Raw genomic sequence first — 19,781 nt, 5'->3', positions numbered from 1 at the left:
CTCAAGCACAATTAGTAGGGAGCTGGATTGGAAACAGAGCAGGTGGGCCTCAAACTGGCACTCTGATATGAGATGACTGAGTCTTGAATGTTGGCTTACCCCACTGTGCCACAATGTCATTCCCCAAATGATCATTTCTTAATAAGTTGGCCCAAATGGAGCTTTATCATAGTAACAATTTAATTTCATTATTTGTCTTATTACATCTTAAGTTATTTAAATTATATATATATATATATTTTTAACTAGCCATCTCTATTTTTTTCCCTTACCAGAAAGAAGACTGTTACCTGAAAACAAAACACAATGACAAGAATGTGCAAACAGGACCATCTTGATTTAGATGCTGGTGGTGGGAATTCAGAAATGAGCAGCAGGGAGAGGCTGACTGACCAAATAAGTTAGCACACAACCCAACCCAAAGTCTGCACAGACGTCCAGAGTGTGGGTGTGCTTGACAAGAGTAAACAATTTTTTTTGTCTACTACAGTATATAAACTTTTCTTCAATTTGCAATAATTTAATCATATTGAGAAAAGGTTATTCATCTATCATGTTTAAGTAACAATCTAATATTAAAACAAGGCAAACTAGAAGAAAAACATCCTAATACCTATTTTTACATAAAAGCACTTTTACAATTAAGTGCTGACACTAAATACAATACTACATAGGGAAATGTAAAAGCATATAGTGAGGCAGCAGGTGATGGTTCAAGTATGTGGTTCCCTGTCACCCACGTGGGAGACCTGGATTTTTTTTTTTTAAAGATTTTATTTATTTGAAAGAGTTACAGAGAGAAAGAGAGAGAGAGACAGAGAGAGAGAGGTCTTCCATCTGCTGGTTCACTCCCCAGACAGCCACAACAACCAGAGCTGCGCTGAACTGAAGCCAGGAGCCAGAAGCTTCTTCCGGGTCTCCCACATGGGTGCAGGGGTCCAAGGACTTGGGCCATCTTCTACTGCTATTCCAGGCCATAGCAGAGAGCCGGATTGGAAGAGGAGCAGCCAGGACTAGAACTGGCGCCTATATGGGATGCCGGTGCTTCAGGCCAGGGCTTTAACCTGCTGTGCCACAGCGCCGGCCCCGAGACCCAGATTAAGTTCTAGGCTCTTGGCTTTGGCTTGGTCCAGCCCTGGTTGTTATAGGCATATGGAGAGTGAACCAGCACAGACAGAAGAGATAGATCTCAGGGCTGGCGCTGTGGCTTAGCAGGTGAAGTCGCTGCCTTGCGGTGTTGCTGTCCCATGTGGGCACTGGTTCGGGTCTCAGCTGCTCCTCTTATCTGGCTCTGCTGTAGCCTGAGAAGGTAGTGGAGATGGAGTCTTTGGGCCCCTGGAGGAAGCTCCTGGCTCCTGATCAGCCCAGCTCCGGCTGTTGTGGCCATCTGGAGAGTTAACCAATGGATGGGGGACCTTTCTCTGCCTCTGCCTCTCTTTAACTTTGCCTTTCAAATGGGTAAGTAAATCTTTAAAAAAAAAAAAAAAAAAAAAGGTTCTCCTCTCTCTCAACATCCTGCACAACCTGCTTTTCAAATAAAATGAAGAGAGAGAGAGAGAAAGAGAAGAAAAGAAAAAAGAAATCCAGGAGCATCTACTTATATTGCATCTAAGTCAAGGTACTTTCAAGAAAGAAACACTTGCACATGACATGATCAAATGCGATAGATTTTTATTTATTGCCATATCAAATATGAAAAATTATAGAACAAGCACTAGCAGAAGAATATAGTCAAATACATCTTCTATATCTTAAAAGTTTTTCAGTGGTAGGGGGGCAGCACTATGGTAGGTTAAGCATCTGCCTGTGGCGTTGGCATCCCATATGGCACCAGTTTGAATCCTGACTGCTCCTCTTTTGATCCAGCTCCCTGTTGATGGCCTGGGAAAGCAGTGGAAGATGGTCCAGGTGCTTGGGACCTGCACCTGCATGGAAGACCCAGAAGAAGCTCCTGGGTTCTGGCTTTGGATCGACTCAGCTCTGGCAGCTGCAGCCATTTGGGAAGTGAACCAGTGGATGGAAGACCTCTCTGTCTTTCTGCCTGTAACTTTGCCTTTCAAGTAAAAAAATAAATCTTTAAAAACAAGTTTTTCGGTGTGCAAAATATTTTCTCTGCCGCGGATGACCACTTTAGCGAGTATACATGATTGTTTGTCAACACTGAATAACAGAAAGGCCTATAGTCACTTTAGGTTAACAAGCCAACCTTCATTTGGTAATCAAGTCTGTTCCGCAGCCCCAGGGAAGCCGGAGAGGAACTGCAACCACGGCTTCTCTGGAAAATCTTTCCCTCCTCCCTAGCTGTTGGTTCTCTCCAAGGTGGGCAAGGGAGAGAGGGAATCTGGAGGAAGAAAGGAAAGGAGAGTCCAACTTGAGTGGTCTTGCCAAAGACCTGTCTGATGATGCTGGAAGCAGATGTTTTCCCCCGGCTGCATTTTATGGATTCTTCAGAGCGTCACTGCACAGCTCCTTCTGTCGGGAGTGCCACTGACTTAGATAATTCCTTCTCCTTCCAGCTTTTTGGCTGTCACTCAAAAGTCTCACTGTGGGAGCTTCATTGCCCTCCTAGGTAGTCTACCTGGGCAGGAGTCATAAGATTCCAGGCTACCCCCTCCTCTCCTGGGCCCACTTCTAACCTGTGCAAAGCATTCACACGTCCTTCAGCAAATTCCGACGTGGCTATCCACCCATAGTGGGTGGGAACAGTAGCCAACCATGGTTCTCTCCTTGCTGGATTTCTCAGGGAGTCAGACTCCCTTTCCTCTGCCCACCCCCACAGGGAGGAAGTCTTTACATCTCAGTCAAGTCCCTCTAAAGCCCCTCTTACTAGAAATCAAGTGAGAGAAAGTGTATCCCCATCACCTGTCCCTGGGGATAGGGGAAAGAAGCCACAGCAGAATTCTCTCAAGAACCCTCACAAAAATGCTCTCTTGATCCATAAGTATCTTTATGGTTTTTAGAACTCACTGGAGAAAAAAGGAAACACCTACTTTACAAAGTCACGTGAAATATCTCACTTTTGAAATTCACACTATTGTATCTACTGCCTCGGCTGAAATCGTAAGAGAACATTCTATTACAATAGTATTATCCACAGATGAAGTTAGGCCTGCCTGCTGATCAAATTCAAGAAGAAATCAATTCTTGAATGATTATTACTTGCCACAGCAAACTCACAGAATTTCTAGAGCTTTTGTCCCCTGTGTTTTAGCATGACATCTGAAAAAAATCTAAAGTCTTATGAATTATACTGTATTAGGACACACAAAAATAAACTGGACTTCTGCTCTCTTTCACTCCAAGTGTGATTATGATTATTAATAATAAAGACTCAAAGATATACTGTATTTTTTATGTTCAGATTAGTTTAATCCTCAAACTCTGTTTGGTAGTACTTACTAAGTTCATTTATAATCGAGAAACCTGAAGTACACTATCATTGTATCTAAAATGATAAAATTTTTATTGAAAAAAAAAAAAAAAACAAACTAGCCCTAGGCCATTTATGTCATCTTACAACTCACATGGGTTTACTAATATTTATGATGAAACAAATCCCTTTCAACAGAAGAGGTATTATTTAAATTATTTTTATACTGTGACATGGAAAAAAATTTTCTCTTTTCCTGTTTAATAAAGTACTTCTCTCTCAAATGAAAAAATTTAAAAATATCTATTATGTTATAGGCATACCATCCTAAGCTGTTGAGACTATAAAAAAAATCTAAGATTTCTCTACCTTATGATGATTTTCAGTCAAGTAACATATTTGCAAATAGAAGTCCAATCACAGTACAAGATAAGAATATGCTAAATATCTTAAAAAGCACAGATGCTGTAAAACTATATTAAAAAGGCTGAAGAATGTACTTTTATACTCTTATTTGAGTATGTGTCTATGTCGGACATAGACACATCCAAGGAGTCATGCTGGGAAATCTCTCTAAAAAAATATCAAGAAGCTTTCCAGCTTCTCCATCCAAGTCCTTTCAGTTTCCAACGTAATTCTGAGAACAAATCGGAGGCTCTTGGGAGGATGCTAATCACTCAAGGGAAGTAGTCAGACTTTCTGTGTAAGATTTTTCCTGCATACAAAGTAAAACAATGGTGTTATAATTATGCAGATCTCAATGACTGCACAGTGTTGTAATTATGTAGACATAATTATAATATAGATTACAAATGAAAACACCCAAAGGGAAGATTTACTGTGAATTTTCATAAATTTAAAAAAAATTTTTTTCAATTTTTATTTATTTGAAAGGCAGAGGGGTCGGTGCTGTGCCATAGAGGGTAAAGCAACTGCCTGCAGAGCCAGCATCCCAAATGGGCAGCGGTTTGAGTCCCAGCTGCTGCACTTCTGATCCAGCTCTCTGCTGTGGCCTGGGAAAGCAGTAGAAGATGGCCCAAGCCCTTGGGCCCCTGCACCCGCATGGGAGACCCAGAAGAAGCTCCTGGCTTCGGATCAGCACAGCTCTGGCCATTGCGACTATTTGTGGAGTGAACCTGCAGATCGAAGACCTCTCTCTCTCTCTCTGCCTCTGCCTCTCTGTAATTCTGCCTTTCAAATCAATCAATCAATCTTAAGGCAGATACAGAGACAGAAAGACAGAGATGGACAGACAGAAAGATCTCCCATCCACTGGTTCACTCTCCAAATGCCCATAATAGCTGGGGCTGGGATAGGCCAAAACCAGGAGCCTGGGTCCCCCATGTAGACGGCAGGTACCCAAGTACTTGAGCCATCACTGCTGTCTCCCAGTTTACACATTATCATGAAGCTGGAATCAGAGATGAAACCAAGACTTGAACCCAGGCACTTCAATATGGGATGTGGGTATCCCAAGTGGTATCTTAGCTACTGTGCCAAATGTCTGTCCCTAATACTCTTTTTTCTTCTCTGTAGACCCTACCTGTGTTGACACTCAATCATGGGTCTCTTTCAAGACAGCTGTAATGACTCAACGTACATGTAATAATATGGTGCTTTCTGACAGCCACAAACTCAGGAATGGGTAGATTGTATTTGTCTTGACCATTCTGTTGCCACCCTGAAGGTTATCCGATAGCTATATTGTACTTAAAAGTAGTTTTAAGTATATTTGCTAATCGACTTCTGATTTTGGTATTGGAGTGAAGTGATCATGAATTATAAAACCTGCCCCTACAAGAAATGCTATTTAAATATCCTGGGAAATGTCTAAAAACAGACAGAAGTTGGAGGAAAGACTGAAAAGCTGTAATGGAGAGAAGAGCATTTTTGTGGGCCTTTAAACTCCACAGGTGCTAGGGTTGATATAGAAGGAACCAGATTAAAGAGAGGCAACATGTGGAAGTTATAAGAACTGAGCAGAGATTTCAGCTGCTGCCCACCATAGAGAGATGACAGTGTGTGCAACGTGAACCAAAGCAAGCTGTTAGGAAGAAAAATTTGGTAGTCCCTGAAGAACACAACAAAATCAGGGTTGTTTCAAATATCGACAATGTGCCAATTTTAACTCAAAGTTACAAGACATGCAAAGAAACCAATCAATATAAACTGAGTCTAGGGGCCAGCACTGTGGTGCAGAGGGTTAAAGCCCCAGTCTGCAGTGCTGGCATCCCATATGGGTGCCGGTTCAAGTCCTGGCTGTCCACTTCCTATCCAGCTCTCTGCTGTGGCCTAGGAAAGCAGCAGAAGATGGCCCAAGTCCTCGGGCCCCTGCACCCATGTGGGAGACCCAGAGGAGGCTCTTGGCTCCTGGCTTCAGATGGGCGTAGCTCCGGCCATTGTGGCCATCTGGGGAGTGAACCAGCGGATGGAAGACCTTTCTCTCTCTCTCTCTTTCTCTCTCTCTCTGTAACTCTTTCAAATAAATAATCTTTAAAAAAATTTAAAAAATAAACTGAGTCTAAATGTACTGCTAAATTTGGCAATGATCTCAAAATCCCTTACAAACACGTGGGAAGAATTAGAGAATAATATTTTCCAAAGAATTAAAGGTAAAAAGTGGTCTTAATGAATAAACAAAGAATCTCAACAGTGAAATGGAAACTACAAAAGAATGGAAATGTAGAAATTACTTGTAGAACACCTTAGAAATGCATTCAACAAGGTCACTTAGCATACTGGAGATGAAACAGTCTGGGAACTTGAAGATAGAGAAATTGCCCAATCCAAAGATCAGAGGGAAAAACATTAAACAAGATGAACAAAGTGATAGAGACCTTTGGGACAAAATTAAGAGGTCCAATATAAATGTAACTGAAGTCTCAGAAGAGGAGACAAAGAGAAAGGAATAAAAATATATATATATAACAAAATAATAGGCAAAAAAAAATCACAAATTTTGTGGAAAAGTTTAACGTACAGATCCAAGAAATTCTAAGAACCCAGAGTAGGGTATATACTTAGAAGACAGTCCTAAGCCTGTCATAGCCAAACTGCGGAATGCCAAAAGACGATCCAGAAATCAGCCCAAAATAATGGAAACACTATACGCAGGTAGAACAAGGATGCTAACGGCCAGCACCACAGCTCAATAGGCTAATCCTCTGCCTGCGGCGCCGGCACATCAGGTTCTAGTGCCGGTCAGGGCACCAGATTCTGTCCCAGTCGTTCCTCTTCTAGTCCAGCTCTCTGCTGTGGCCTGGGAGTGCAATGGAGGCTGGCCCAAGTCCTTGGGCCCTGCAACCGCATGAGAGACCAGGAGAAACACCTGGCTCCTGGCTTTGAATCAGCGTGGTGCGCTGGCTGCAGCGGCCATTGGGGGGTGAACCAACAGAAAAGGAAGACCTTTCTCTCTGTCTCTTTCTCTCTCTCACTGTCCACTCTGCCTGTCCAAAAAAAAAAAAAATCCAAGGATGCTATCAACAGTTAGCCTCTTATCTAAAACAATGGGAAATGGAAGGTACCGGAACTGTCATATTCAAAAGCTGGAAGAGAAGAAAAGCCTGTCGACCAACTAACCTAGACTTCAAAAGTGAAGGCAAAATAAGGATTGCTTTTAGATGATAAAAACTGAGAGAATATGTCATTGGGAGATATGAAATACAAAAGAAAGTTCTTCAGGGGAAGGGAAATAACACGAGTTGGCAAGTTGGGTACAAAGGAAGAATTAGCACACACACAGACTAGATAGTACATACATACAACCCACACATACCACACATGCACACCACACACACACTCATCACAGACATACCACATACACACACAATCACACCCATGCATGCCACACTCTTTCATCACACACACACATATACTCTTTCCTCATAATTTCTTCACAGAATTACTTTAAATTACTGTTTGAAGAAAAATTATAACACTATACACACACACACACACACACAAACAGGTCACACGGGTCACATCAAATAGTTTGTGGTAATGGAATTAGAATATACATTTATTATGATGCAAAAATTTCTGAAATCCATGTGTACTTTTTCATAATACTAATTTTTTCCATGATTTTTAAAATATTTCCTTTGAATTCAACTTTGAAAAAATTTTGCACCAAAATAAGCTTACCTTTTAATTTCCCACAAACTTTTTGAAGTATCTTCATATACTGTTGCAAGGCCCCTCCATTTTACCTGAAGCAATTTTATGTTAATTTAAAATAGAATGGAATAGCATAAAGATACATATGGTAATTGCTAGAGGAAACACTGAAAAACAACACAAAAGGATGTAGCTAGAAAACTAATGGGGGAATTATAATTGATGCAGACAGGGAGAAAACAAAAAAACAGCAGGAAAGAAAAAAAAAGATGGATGAGACAAATATAAAACAAGTAATAAAATGGCAGCCCCAAATATGACCACGCCAACTGTTACATTAAGTAAAAAACAAACTGAAGAGTCCAATACAATGGCAAAGATGGTCTGGCTAGATTTAAAAAACAAAAAAGCAAGATGCATTATATCCTGTTGGAAGAGCTGCAGTTTCTTTTCTTTTTTATTTTTTTAAGATTTATTCATTTATTTGAGAGGCAGAGTGACAGAGATGGGGAGAGGTCTTCCATCCATTGGTTCACTCCCCAAATGGCCGTTAACAGCTGGAGCTGGGCCCATCTGAAGCCAGGAGCTTCTTCTGGGTCTCCCACATGGTACAGGGACACAAGTATTTGTGAAGTAGACAGGCTAAAACTGAACCACAGGCTCATCAGATGGTGATGGCTGAACCTTGCTCACCGCAACCTTGGAGTCAGCCCAGGGGAAGTCCTGCAATGGAAGGGAGGTGCTACAGATGTGACCAGCAAGGACACTTGAAGAAGGACTGTCCTTTTTCCAGGCCCCCTCCCAGGGCATGTCCCCAGTGCAAAAGGATCAGCATTAGAGAAGGGACTGTCCTCTTCTCCGAAGGGAGAGGGGGTCTCCCACTCCACTTAAGGCTTCCTCTGAACAGTGACGGGGCCTGGGGACCTTGAAGCCTCCTAAGGAGATTAACATCTCGCACCAAGAGCCATGGGTGACCATTGAGGCTGCAGGTAAGCATGTTAATTTTTTAATTGACATAGGAGTCACTTACTCTGTGCTCACTTCCCATGCTGAACCACTTTCCCTTAAGAGCTGTACTGTTGTGGGGTCGATGGGAAGCCTCGATTCCAGAGATTTACCTTACCCTTAGTACATATCAGATAGAAGATGTACTGGTTGCATACCAGTTCTTAGTTATGCCAGAGTGCCCAACTCCCTTACTTGGAAGGGACTTATTGTTGTCCCTCAGAGCCTCTTTAAGGTTAACTTCCCTGACATCTAAGACATTCATTATGATGCTGGCAACTACTGAAACAAGTCCTAGTCTAGATTATATCCCTGCTGAAATAAAGGAGAGAATAGATCCTTAAGTTTGGGATCAAGGAATTCCCGGTGGGCCATAGAGGCCACACCCATCAAGGTTCTCTTAAAGGATAAGAATGCATTTCCTCATCAACGCCAGTACCCAATGAAGCCAGAAGCTAGAAAGGGACTCCAGCCCTTAATTAAAAAATTTCTCAAACATGCACTTTTGGTGCCTTGTCAATCCTCCTGTAACACCTCCATCCTGCCAGTCTTAAAGCCCAATGGAGAATATAGGATGGTCCAAGACCTTAGAGCAGTTAATGAGGCAGTGGTTCCAATCCATCCCATTGTGCCAAATCCTTATACAATATCGACACAAATACCTGAGGGGCCCTCTTGGTGTTGGACCTAAAGGATGCTTTCCTTTGTATTCCATTAAGCTCAGAATCCCAGTTTTCATTCGCCTTTGAATGGACTGACCCAGCCTCCGGGATAACAGCAGTATACACGGACTGTCCTCCCCCAAGGGGACAGGGACAGCCCTCATCTGTTTGGTAATGCACTTGCAAAAGAACTCAAGGAAGTGTAACTAAAGAATGGGAGGATCTTACAATATGTGGATGATATTCTCATCTGTAGCCCCTCTAAAGAGGACTCAGATTAAAACACCATCCAGGTTTTAAACTTCCTAGCTAAACGAGGGTACACAGTTTCTCCTGCAAAGGCCCAAATTTCTAGACAAGAGGTAGATTACCTGGGGTACATCCTAGCTCCAAGGAAACGGACCCTCTCAGTCAAAAGAAAGGAAGCTATTTTATGTATAGGGCCACCACAGACAAAGAAGCAACTCAGGGCATTTTTGGGAATGGCAGGATTCTGTAAAATATGGATCCCAGGATTAGGGTTGATAGCCAAACCCTTGTATGAGGTCTTAAAGGGCCCTGATGCAGACCCACTCTACTGGATGGGAGAGCTACAGAAGTCATTCCAAAGAATTAAAGAGCTTTTAACAGAAGCCCCAGTACTAGGGATTCCTAATCTGAGCAATCCCTGTTCATAGCAGAAAAACAAGGAGTGGCTTTGGGAGTACTAACCCAAAAATTGGGCCCACTCCCATGACCAGTGGCCTACTTTTCAAAACAGTTAGATTCGGTAGTGACTGGATGGCCCGCATGTTTAAGGGCAGTCACCGCTACTGCACCTATGGTGGAGGAAGCCACCAAACTAACCTTAGGTCAGCCTCGAAGTTCAAACTCCACACCAAGTGCAAGGAGTCTTAGAGATTAAAGGACACCAATGGCTGACAGGAGGGTGCCTCACAAAATATCAAGCCCTATTGTTAGACTCACCTGAAATAACTCTTAAGGTGTGCCAGGTCCTCAAACCAGTGACTTTGTTGCCAGCTGACAACACTGAAGAGTTGAACCATTCCTGTGTAGAAACTATAGAGCAGGTGTCCTCTAGTAGGCCAGACCTATGAGATGAGCCCTTGGAAAATCCACATGCCGAATGGTTTACTGATGGCAGCAGCTATATGACGGAAGGAGTCAGAAAAGCAGGCTATGCCATAGTGGATCTTACTCAAACAATAGAAGCCCAAGCACTACCACACAATACTTCAGCCCAAAATACTTACTTCATCGACTAGGGCTTTACAACTGGGAAAAGGCCAGCGAGTTAATATATATGGATTCCAGATATGCTTTCCTTGTGTTACACGCACACTCAGCAATCTGGAAAGAGAGGGGCTTACTGATTGCAAAGAATTCCCCTGTTAAATATGGAAAAGAGATACTGGCTCTACTTCAGGCAGTACTGGAGCCTTTAGAAGTGGCTGTCATCCACTGCAAGGGACATCAGAAGGGAGATAACTATGTTAATCAGGGAAATGCGTTAGCAGAAAGAGCAGCAATAAAAGCAGCTACACAGGAGGGTTTGGAAATGGCCCTTAGACCTCAGTTTGTGGAAGTGGCTAAGGAACCTCACTATACGGAGCCCAAGAATGAATGGACCCAACAGCGGGGCTATACTAAAAACGCAAATGGATGGTGGATGTTAAATCATAGTTATGCTCCCAATGGCCACTCAGTGGAAAATTATTGAGGAGATACACAACTCTACCCACTTGGGAAGAGACGCTTTAGTACAACTAGTCTCCCGAGCTTTTGGAGGAAAAGGACTAAATACTATCATAAAGGAAGTAACTCGCTCTTGTCCACTATGCTTACAAAATAACCCTGGCCACGTAAGGCCACCTCCCCTGTTGACTCCTGTGCAGAGGAGGGGAACATACCCAGTGAAGACTGGCAGGTTGATTTTACCAATATGTCCCCAACAAACAATTATAGTTACCTTCCAGTCTTTATTGATACTTTTACAAGATGGATAGAAGCCTTTCTGATTCAAATGGAGAGAGCACACGAGGTATCTAAGGCCTTGTTGAAAGACATCGTGCCATGCTTTGGACTCCCAAGGTCTCTCCAGAGTGACAATGGACCTTCATTTATATCTAAAATAACCCAGCAGGTAGCCACTGCTCTAGAAATTTCTTACCATCACCATACTTCTTGGAGGTCTCAGTCATCAGGTAAAGTTGAAAAGGCTAATCATATCCTTAAAAGAATTCTGGCCAAGCTTTGCCAGGAGACCTCAGAAACCTGGCTCAAACTGTTGCCAATTGGTCTTCTCAGGATGAGAATAGAACCCCAAACTTCCTTAAAGCTTAGCCCCTATGAGATGTTCTAAGGAAGGCCTTTCCTCACCTCTGACATCCTCTTTGATTCAGAGGTGCAAGATCAAATAAAGTACATTATCAACTTAGGCCAGATACAAAAGGCTCTGGTAAAGTATGGCAACAAGGTCCTTCTGGCGCCAGACCCTGAGGCTCGTGAGCAGCCTATCTCCCCAGGGGACTTGGTCTTATTAAAGACCTGGAAGTAAGGGTCTCCCTCAGACCGGTTACAGCCCCAGTGGAAGGGGCCCTACCAAGTACTGCTGAGCATGCCTCCTTCAGTAAAATTACAGGGAGTTCCAAGCTGGGTACATTTGTCAAGGATTAAACCTCTACCTCTTGAGTCTCCACAGGTGGATCCAACAGATACATCTGCTTATTCCTGTGAGCCAACTGAAGATCTAAAATACCTCTTCAAGGCCGGTGCCACAGCTCACTAGGCTAATCCTCAGCCTGCGGCGCTGGCACACCAGTTTCTAGTCCTGGTCAGGGCACCAGATTCTATCCCAGTTGCTCCTCTTCCAGTCCAACTCTCTGCTATGGCCTAGGAGTGCAGTGGAGGAAGGCCCAGGTCCTTGAGCCCTGCACTTGCATGGGAGACCAGGAGAAACACCTCGCTCCTGGCTTTGAATCAGTGAGGTGCGCTGGCTGCAGCACGCCGGCTGCAGCGGCCTTTGGGGGGTGAACCAACAGAAAAGGAAGACCTTTCTCTCTGTCTCTATCACTGTCCACTCTGCCCGTCAAAAAAATAAATAAAAATACCTCTTCAAAAGGCAGAAAGATAAGTAGAATTCTCGTCCTAGCCACGTCGAAATGTTGCAATTCAGTGCCCACCTGATGTACATACCTCTTTTGATTCTTTCTGGGTGCTATTATTGGCAGAAGGACTCCTTAGTGGGTTCCTCAGCGGTAAAGAGGGACAGCCCAGAAGAGTTTTACGAAACCGACTTTAAGAACTGACCTTAGCTCTGGGTAATCTGGCCTACACTTCAGGATGGCTTCTACAGCAAGCTCTAATTTCAGTAGACTCCCTGTCCAGGGTAGTTATGGACAATAGACAGGCCCTAGAGTTCATGTTAATAGAACAAGGGGGCATGTGTGCAGTGCTCAACGGGATCTGCCACCTTTACTCAAATAATAGTATGTTCACAGAAAAGGACATCAAAGCCCTCCATGCTCAAGTTAAATGGTTTTACAGTTTGCATATGGGTAATCTCTCACCACCTACTGTCTGAGAGGTGGCTAGACATGTTTTTTTCCATTTTAAGGGGCACACCAGTTGCACTTGGGGTTATTCCAATCTTGCTCATGGTGATTTACAAACTTATAAGTTTCAGAACCCAGCAACTTCTGAGAATAATGATGACCACGCAGGGGACACAGATGATGGCAGTGACTGAAAGAGCTCCAGCTCGTGAAACGAACTCATTAGATGAGATAGGCAGAGACTTCTGGACCGAGAACAGGCAGGGTCTGCACCCCTAATAAGCAGGAAGCAGCTACAGAAGATGGTGACTCGACACCCATAAATATCCCCTTAAGATAAAGATCTGGAGTCTCTGAGGGGGGGGGAATGAAGTAGACAATCTAAAACTGATTAGGTTTATGAGCTGGAAGACCACGCCTTTGCCCCACCCCTGTGTGACCTCACACCCTACCTGACACCCTCACCATTCCCCCGTGTGACATCATGCTCTACCTGACCATACCTGAGCACCCACCTGCCCACAAGCTACTCCCCTGTGAAAAATATATAAAAGGCAAGGAGCAGCTCTACTTTGCTGCTGGTGATGAGTGGTGGGTAGCAGCGCCTTGACGCTTGCTGCACGTGGCTTTTGGCCTGCTCTCTGCTTGGTATGGCTGCTACCCTAGTTTCCAGATTGTCCCCTCTTTAAACTGAAATAAAGCCCTCACTTTCCTATGCACCTTTCGCGCTAATGTACCACGTGCCTCGTTTATGGATGCTGGTATTTAGAATTCTTCTCTAAATATTAGGCAAGAACCCTCTCAGGCTTATTAATATGGGGGATTTATTAATAAGCATACGGTGATATCATATGGCACCCCAAATTCCAGTAGCATATGTGGCATCCCAGATGGCGCTTCTGGGGAACTTTACGGGGCCACATTTTCGTATAGATTTTAGGGGGTCATTCCCAATATCATTTGGGCCATTCCTCCACTGCTTTCCCAGGCCATTAGCAGGGAGCTGGATCAGAAGTGGAGCAGCCAGGACTTGAACTGGCACCCATCTGGAATGCTGGCACTGCAAGCAGAGGCTTAACCTATTCTGCCATAGTGCCAGCCCCGAGATGCAGTTTCAATACAGAGACACAAATGAATTTAAAATAAAAATATGAGAAAAAATAGCTCAAGTAAATATTAGCACTAAGGAGGCTGGCATAACCCCAATAATATCAGAGGACAAGGACATTAGACAAGAAGTGTTACTAGAAACAAGAGGAATATTTCATCATGGTAAAAATGGCAAGGGATCAGGAAGCTCTAACAACTGTAAACACACACACGCCTAATAATAGAATTTCACAAACACAGGAAGTAATGACTTTTGATCCCTACCTCACTCCATACTAAAAAACTGACCTCAAAACAGACACTAGGCTGGCACCGTGGCTTAACAGGCTAATCCCGCCTTGCGGCGCCGGCACACCGGGTTCTAGTCCTGGTCGGGGCACCGGATTCTATCCTGGTTGCCCCTCTTCCAGGCCAGCTCTCTGCTATGGCCCGGGAAGGCAGTGGAGGATGGCACAGGTCCTTGGGCCCTGCACCCGTATGGGAGACCAGGAGAAGCACCTGGCTCCTGGCTTCGGATCAGCGCGATGCGCCAGCAGCAGTGGCCATTGGAGGGTGAACCAACGGCAAAGGAAGACCTTTCTCTCTGTCTCTCTCTCACTATCCACTCTGCCTGTCAAAAAAAAAAAAAAAAAATAGACACTAGACCCTAAATGTGAAATGAAAATCTTTAAACTTCTAAAAAAAAAAATGAAAATATTTGTGATTTTTGGCATGGATTCATTAGGTGCAACATCAGAAACACAATCTGTACAAGAAAAAATTCACAAGCTAACTTCATCAAAACTAAAAACTTCCCTTTGAAAGACAATTTTAAGAGAATGAAAACACAAACCACAAACTGGGAGAAAAGCTATGCAAATTACATACCTGGTACCAAGCTTCAATCCAGATTAATACATAATGCTAGAGGATGAAAGGGGTAAGGGAAGGGCTAGAAAGAGGTTGGATAATGGGCACCAGACAAGCTCACAGTGGGGTGAGTATAATTTGCAACATCCTATTATACATTTTATGAACAAACAGAAGAGCTAGAAGGCTACAGAATTAAGACAAGCAGAGGGAAATGTTATCAATTTGATTTGATCAGTACACATTGTGTGCATTTGTTGAAATTTCACACTGTACTCCATAGATGTGCGTAATCACTACATGGTAAGCAAACTTTTTAAAAATGTGTTTAAAGAGTGGTTGGTATGTGGTACAGTGGGTAAAGCTTGTGATGCCAGCATCCATTAGGGACACTGGTTCAAGTCCTGACTGTTGCACTTCTGATCCAGCTCCCTGCTAATGCACCTGAGAAATCAGCAGAAGATGGCTCAAGTCTTTGGGCCCCTGCACCCACGTGAGAGACCCAAATAAAGCTACTGGCTACTGGCTTTGCCTGGACCAGCCTGGCCATTGTGGCCATTTGGGGAGTAAACCACTGGATGGAAGAGATCTCTCTCTTTCTCTCTCTCTATCTCTCTGTACTCTACCTTTCAAATAAGTTTAAAATCTTTAAAATAAAAAAGTTCAGAAATAGTAACTGAATAAACAAATTATGCTGCATTATATAATGGAATATTTACTACCCAACAATAAACAGAAAATGATTATTGATAATCACAACATAGATAATATCAAAGTAATTATGTTCAATAAAAGAATCCAAACTAAAAAGGAGTATATACAGTATGATTCTATTTATACAAATACAAATTAATTTATAGTGACAGGAGAATTTCAGTGTTTGGTGAGGAGAAGAGAGGTATTACCAAAGAGAACAATGAGACTTCTGGAAGGCAATGGATATGTTCATTACCTTGACCGTGTTTGACCGTGATCATGGTTTCACTGGTGGTGACATGTGTCAAAACTCATAAAAATTTAGACCTTAAACATGCAGTCTGTTTTATGATGGTACTTTAAAAACTTGTGTGGGAAATTGGAATTAAAAATTAAGATTACTTTCAGCACAAAAATTTTGAAATCTGTAGTTTTTTCATAATATTTCCACAAACTTTCTTAAGTACACTGGTATATGTCAATTATACCTCAATAAGCCTAATTAAAAAAAGAAATGAATCTAGGTTGAAAATTAACAAAAAATGGATGTAAACACAAACACATCAAATAAAAAAGGACAGAACTAAAGGGAGAAAAAGACAAATCCAACAATCATAGCTGTGCATTTTAGCACACTTGTCTTTGCACTTAATAAGACACACAGAACTAGTAAGAAAGAATAAAAATAAAAGCCTGGATGATGATCTTAATCCAGCTGACATTTATACGCTACACCCAATAACAATCACAGAAAATTCTTCGCTCAGTCAGGAAAGTTGTTAATCACTGATCAGGGTCGGATAGGGACAGAGGAGAGAACTAGCATTTCTGGAATAGCTCCTAATCCACAGAAAGGGCCTGGCACAAAATCTCATTAGATCCTCAGGCAAACCTATAAGTTATTATCCTCATTTTAAAGATGCCAAAAAGAGATTCAAGGTGTTAAAGTAACTTTCCAAGACAATACAACGTTGATGGGATTCAAACTAAACATTTCAGTTGTTACCAGGAATAAGAAGACATACACAAAAGTCACTTATTCAGAAAAAATCCACCATGCTTGATGTTATTGATAGATGTTCCTCCCCCAGAAAAGCTCACAATCCAGCTAAAATAAGACAAAATCCAGATCTCGATCAAGATGACAAAGTCAATTCACATTTCCATGCATCATCCTCTGTTCAAACACAAAATAACAAGTTAGAAAAAAAAATATTTATATATATATGATGTTAAAAAATAAAAACCTGGGCTGGTGCCACAGCTCACTAGGCTAATTCTCCGCCTGCGTAGCCGGTACCCCAGGTTCTAGTCCCGAGTGGGGCACCAGATTCTGTCCCGGTTACTCCTCTTCTAGTCCAGCTCTCTGCTGTGGCCCGGGAAGGCAGTGGAGGATGGCCCAAGTGCTTGGGCCCTGCACCTGCATGGGAGACCAGGGGGAGGCACCTGGCTCCTGGCTTCAGATCGCCACAGCACGCCGGCCGTAGCAGCCATTTGGGGGGTGAACCAATGGAAAAAGGAAGACCTTTCTCTCTGTGTGTCTCTCTCTCACTGTCTAACTCTGCCTGTCAAAAATTAAAAATTATGGCTTTACCAGCTATACCAAAGCGTCAGCCCTGCAACTAATTTCTACACAATGGAGGTGCAGGCATTTGGTCTACCAGTCAAGTTGCCACAGGGACATTTGTGTCTGATGCCAGGTTCCACTCCTGATTCTAGATTTTTGCTAATGCAGACCCTGGGAGGTAGCAGCACTGGCTCAAATAGTTGGGTTCCTGCTATCTACATGAAGACCTGGATTGAGTTCCTAGCTCCTGGCTTCAGCTGCTGGCTCACGGCCTTTGCAAGCCTTTGGAGAGTAAAACCAACAGGTATGAGCGCTCTCTGCCCTTCTCTGCCCCTCCTCACCCCATCAAATAAAGAAATCAAAATTTTAAAAGGAAAAGTGTAGAGAAGTTTCAAATTTTGGTCATATGGAGATAAAATTTTGGTTTTAGGACATGAGGTTTTGAGAAATCATAGATACAAGCCAGCCAGGCAGTCCATATCAGTTTAATCACAGAATATAACCTCAGACTAGTGTAGTTTTGAGGCAGATCTGTGCCACAGTGAGTGTCATAACTAGGATCCTAACTGCCAGAATCTACGAACTTGTAACCAGAAACAATGCCTTTCATATTTGCAGGCATCATAAACTGCTATCAATATACAGAAATGGGGAGAAGGGAAGGACAGAAAGCTCTTCTACTGTATTTTTATTTGATGTTTCAAAAGAAGTGTTAGTACGTGAAGAGAAACTTTATCTACAGAGCAGTGGAAACATGGGATCTTAAGACTCCAATTTTGCAAAGTCATTTATCTTGTTTTAAAATAAGCTACATAATGAAAGGAGTTTGAAACTGTTTCCCCTATTTTTAACACTTTTCTTGGTGCAACTATTCTGCCCCCTCTGGAATAACCTTTTGAGGATCTGAAAGCTAACTTTAATATCTTCTTTATTATTTAATAAAAATCTAGGAATGACATAACAAATGCATTTTCCTTATATCTACTACCTAATACTCAGATTCTGATATTTCTTCATTCTTAAAAAGATGTAAACATCACAGACTCAACAGTGTTCCCCTGTATATATCCTTCTCCATTCCTGACTCCCCACATCATAACCTTCCCAGAAGCAATCAATAACCTGAATTTGTTCTAATTCCCATGGGTTATTTTTTTTTAAGATTTATTTATTTATTTGAAAGTTAGAGTTAGAGAAGGAGAGAGAGAGAAAGGTCTTCCATTCGCTGGTTCACTCCCCAGTTGGCCGCAACAGCTGGAGCTGCGCTAATCCGAAGCTAGGAGCTTCTTCAGGGCCTCCCATGTGGGTGCAGGGGTCTAAGGACTTGGACCATCTTCTACTGCTTTCCCAGGCCATAGCAGTGAGCCGATTGGAAGTGGAGCAGCCGGGTCTTGAACCGATGCCCATATGGGATTCTGGCACTGCAGGCAGAGGCTTTACCCACTACACGGCAGTACCAGCAGCCCCATCATGTTTTATGCTGTGATTACATACTGTGAATTCATATTCCAATGTTTGTCAATACCCGTGGATATTTAGGTTGTTTCCACGTTTTTGCTATTTCAGATGTGTCAGCAAATACTTTTATTTATGTCTCCTTGTGCACATGTACAAAGTTTCCCTGGAATACATACCCAGAAACAGAACTGCTAGCATATGGGTTATGCATACCTGCAGATTGTCCACGTGTTGCTCTTCTAACTTGGTATACAAGAGTTCCCATTTCCCTGATGCCTAAAACTTATAGTGATGGAGCCGGTGTTATGGCGTAGTGGGCAAAGCCACAGCCTGCAACTCCCGCATGCCATATGGGCATAGGTTCATGTCCCTGCTGATCTACTTCAACTTCCTGCTAAAGGCCTGGGAAAAGCAGTGGAAGATGGACCAAGTGTTTCAGTCCCTGCCACCCATGTGGGAAACTTAGAAGAAGCTCCTGGTTCCTGGTTTTGGCCTGGCCTAGCCTGGGCAAAACCAATGGACCAACGATTCATTCTCTCTCTCTCTCTCTCTCTCTCTCTGTGTGTGTGTGTGTGTGTGTTCCTCTAACTCTTTCAAGTAAAAAAAAAAAATAGAAATGAATAAAACTTGTTATGGTTAGGCTTCTGGCCATTAGGCTTTCTCCTCTGTATATTTCCTCCCAACTCTTTTGCCCATTTTTCTGTTGAATTATCTTCTTATTGAATCTATCTAAAATATGCACTCTTAGAGTGCTATCTAAAACATGCACTCTTAGATTAGGCCAGAAATAGAATCTATGAACTTGGATCAGATCATCCTGGCCCCTGGTGGAACTACTTTCAGAGCTGTCTCTTGAAGTTATAATCTCACTTTTGTGAAGAAAAATTTAGAGAAACTGCTAGATGAAATCTATTAATGCACTTACCACAACAGCAATGCAAGGCTCATCCACTACTCAGTGCTTCCTACAAGAAGCTAAGGAGCAGGGACTGGCACATCCAATTAAGCATCCCATATTGGAGTGCCAGTTGGAGTACTGGCTACTCTACTTCTGATCCAGCTCTTTACTAATGCACCTGGGGAAGCACCTGAAGATGGCCTAATTAGGGCCCTGCCACCCACATGAGAGACTTGGATGGAGTTCTTGGCTCCTGGCTTCAGCCCAGCCTAGCCCTGGATGTTGAGCCATTTGGGTAATGAACTAGCAAATAGATCAGTCTTCTGTCTCTCTTGGCTGCTTTGCCTTTTAAATAAATAAATAAATCTTCTTTAAGAAAAAGAGAGCCAAGGGTTAGAAAACAATTTGTTTCTTTGAGTAACAGGTACATTTTGTTCTCTTCAACTGGACCCACCATGATTCTATTTTCATTTTGGTTGCCAGGAAGCTGAGAGTC

At 42.7% G+C, this 19,781-nt stretch overlaps 1 protein-coding gene across 2 annotated transcripts in view; it reads right to left on the bottom strand.

Moving 5' to 3' along the window:
- The window catches only part of SLC16A10 (solute carrier family 16 member 10), a 161,018-nt gene that overhangs the window by 61,206 nt on the left and 80,031 nt on the right, over positions 1-19,781 (bottom strand). The gene's annotated exons all lie outside the window — the stretch shown is intronic.

This window comes from Lepus europaeus, chromosome 3 (assembly GCF_033115175.1).
Source record: "Lepus europaeus isolate LE1 chromosome 3, mLepTim1.pri, whole genome shotgun sequence".
NCBI lineage: Eukaryota > Metazoa > Chordata > Mammalia > Lagomorpha > Leporidae > Lepus > Lepus europaeus.
This window is presented reverse-complemented; position numbering and strand designations above follow the sequence as displayed.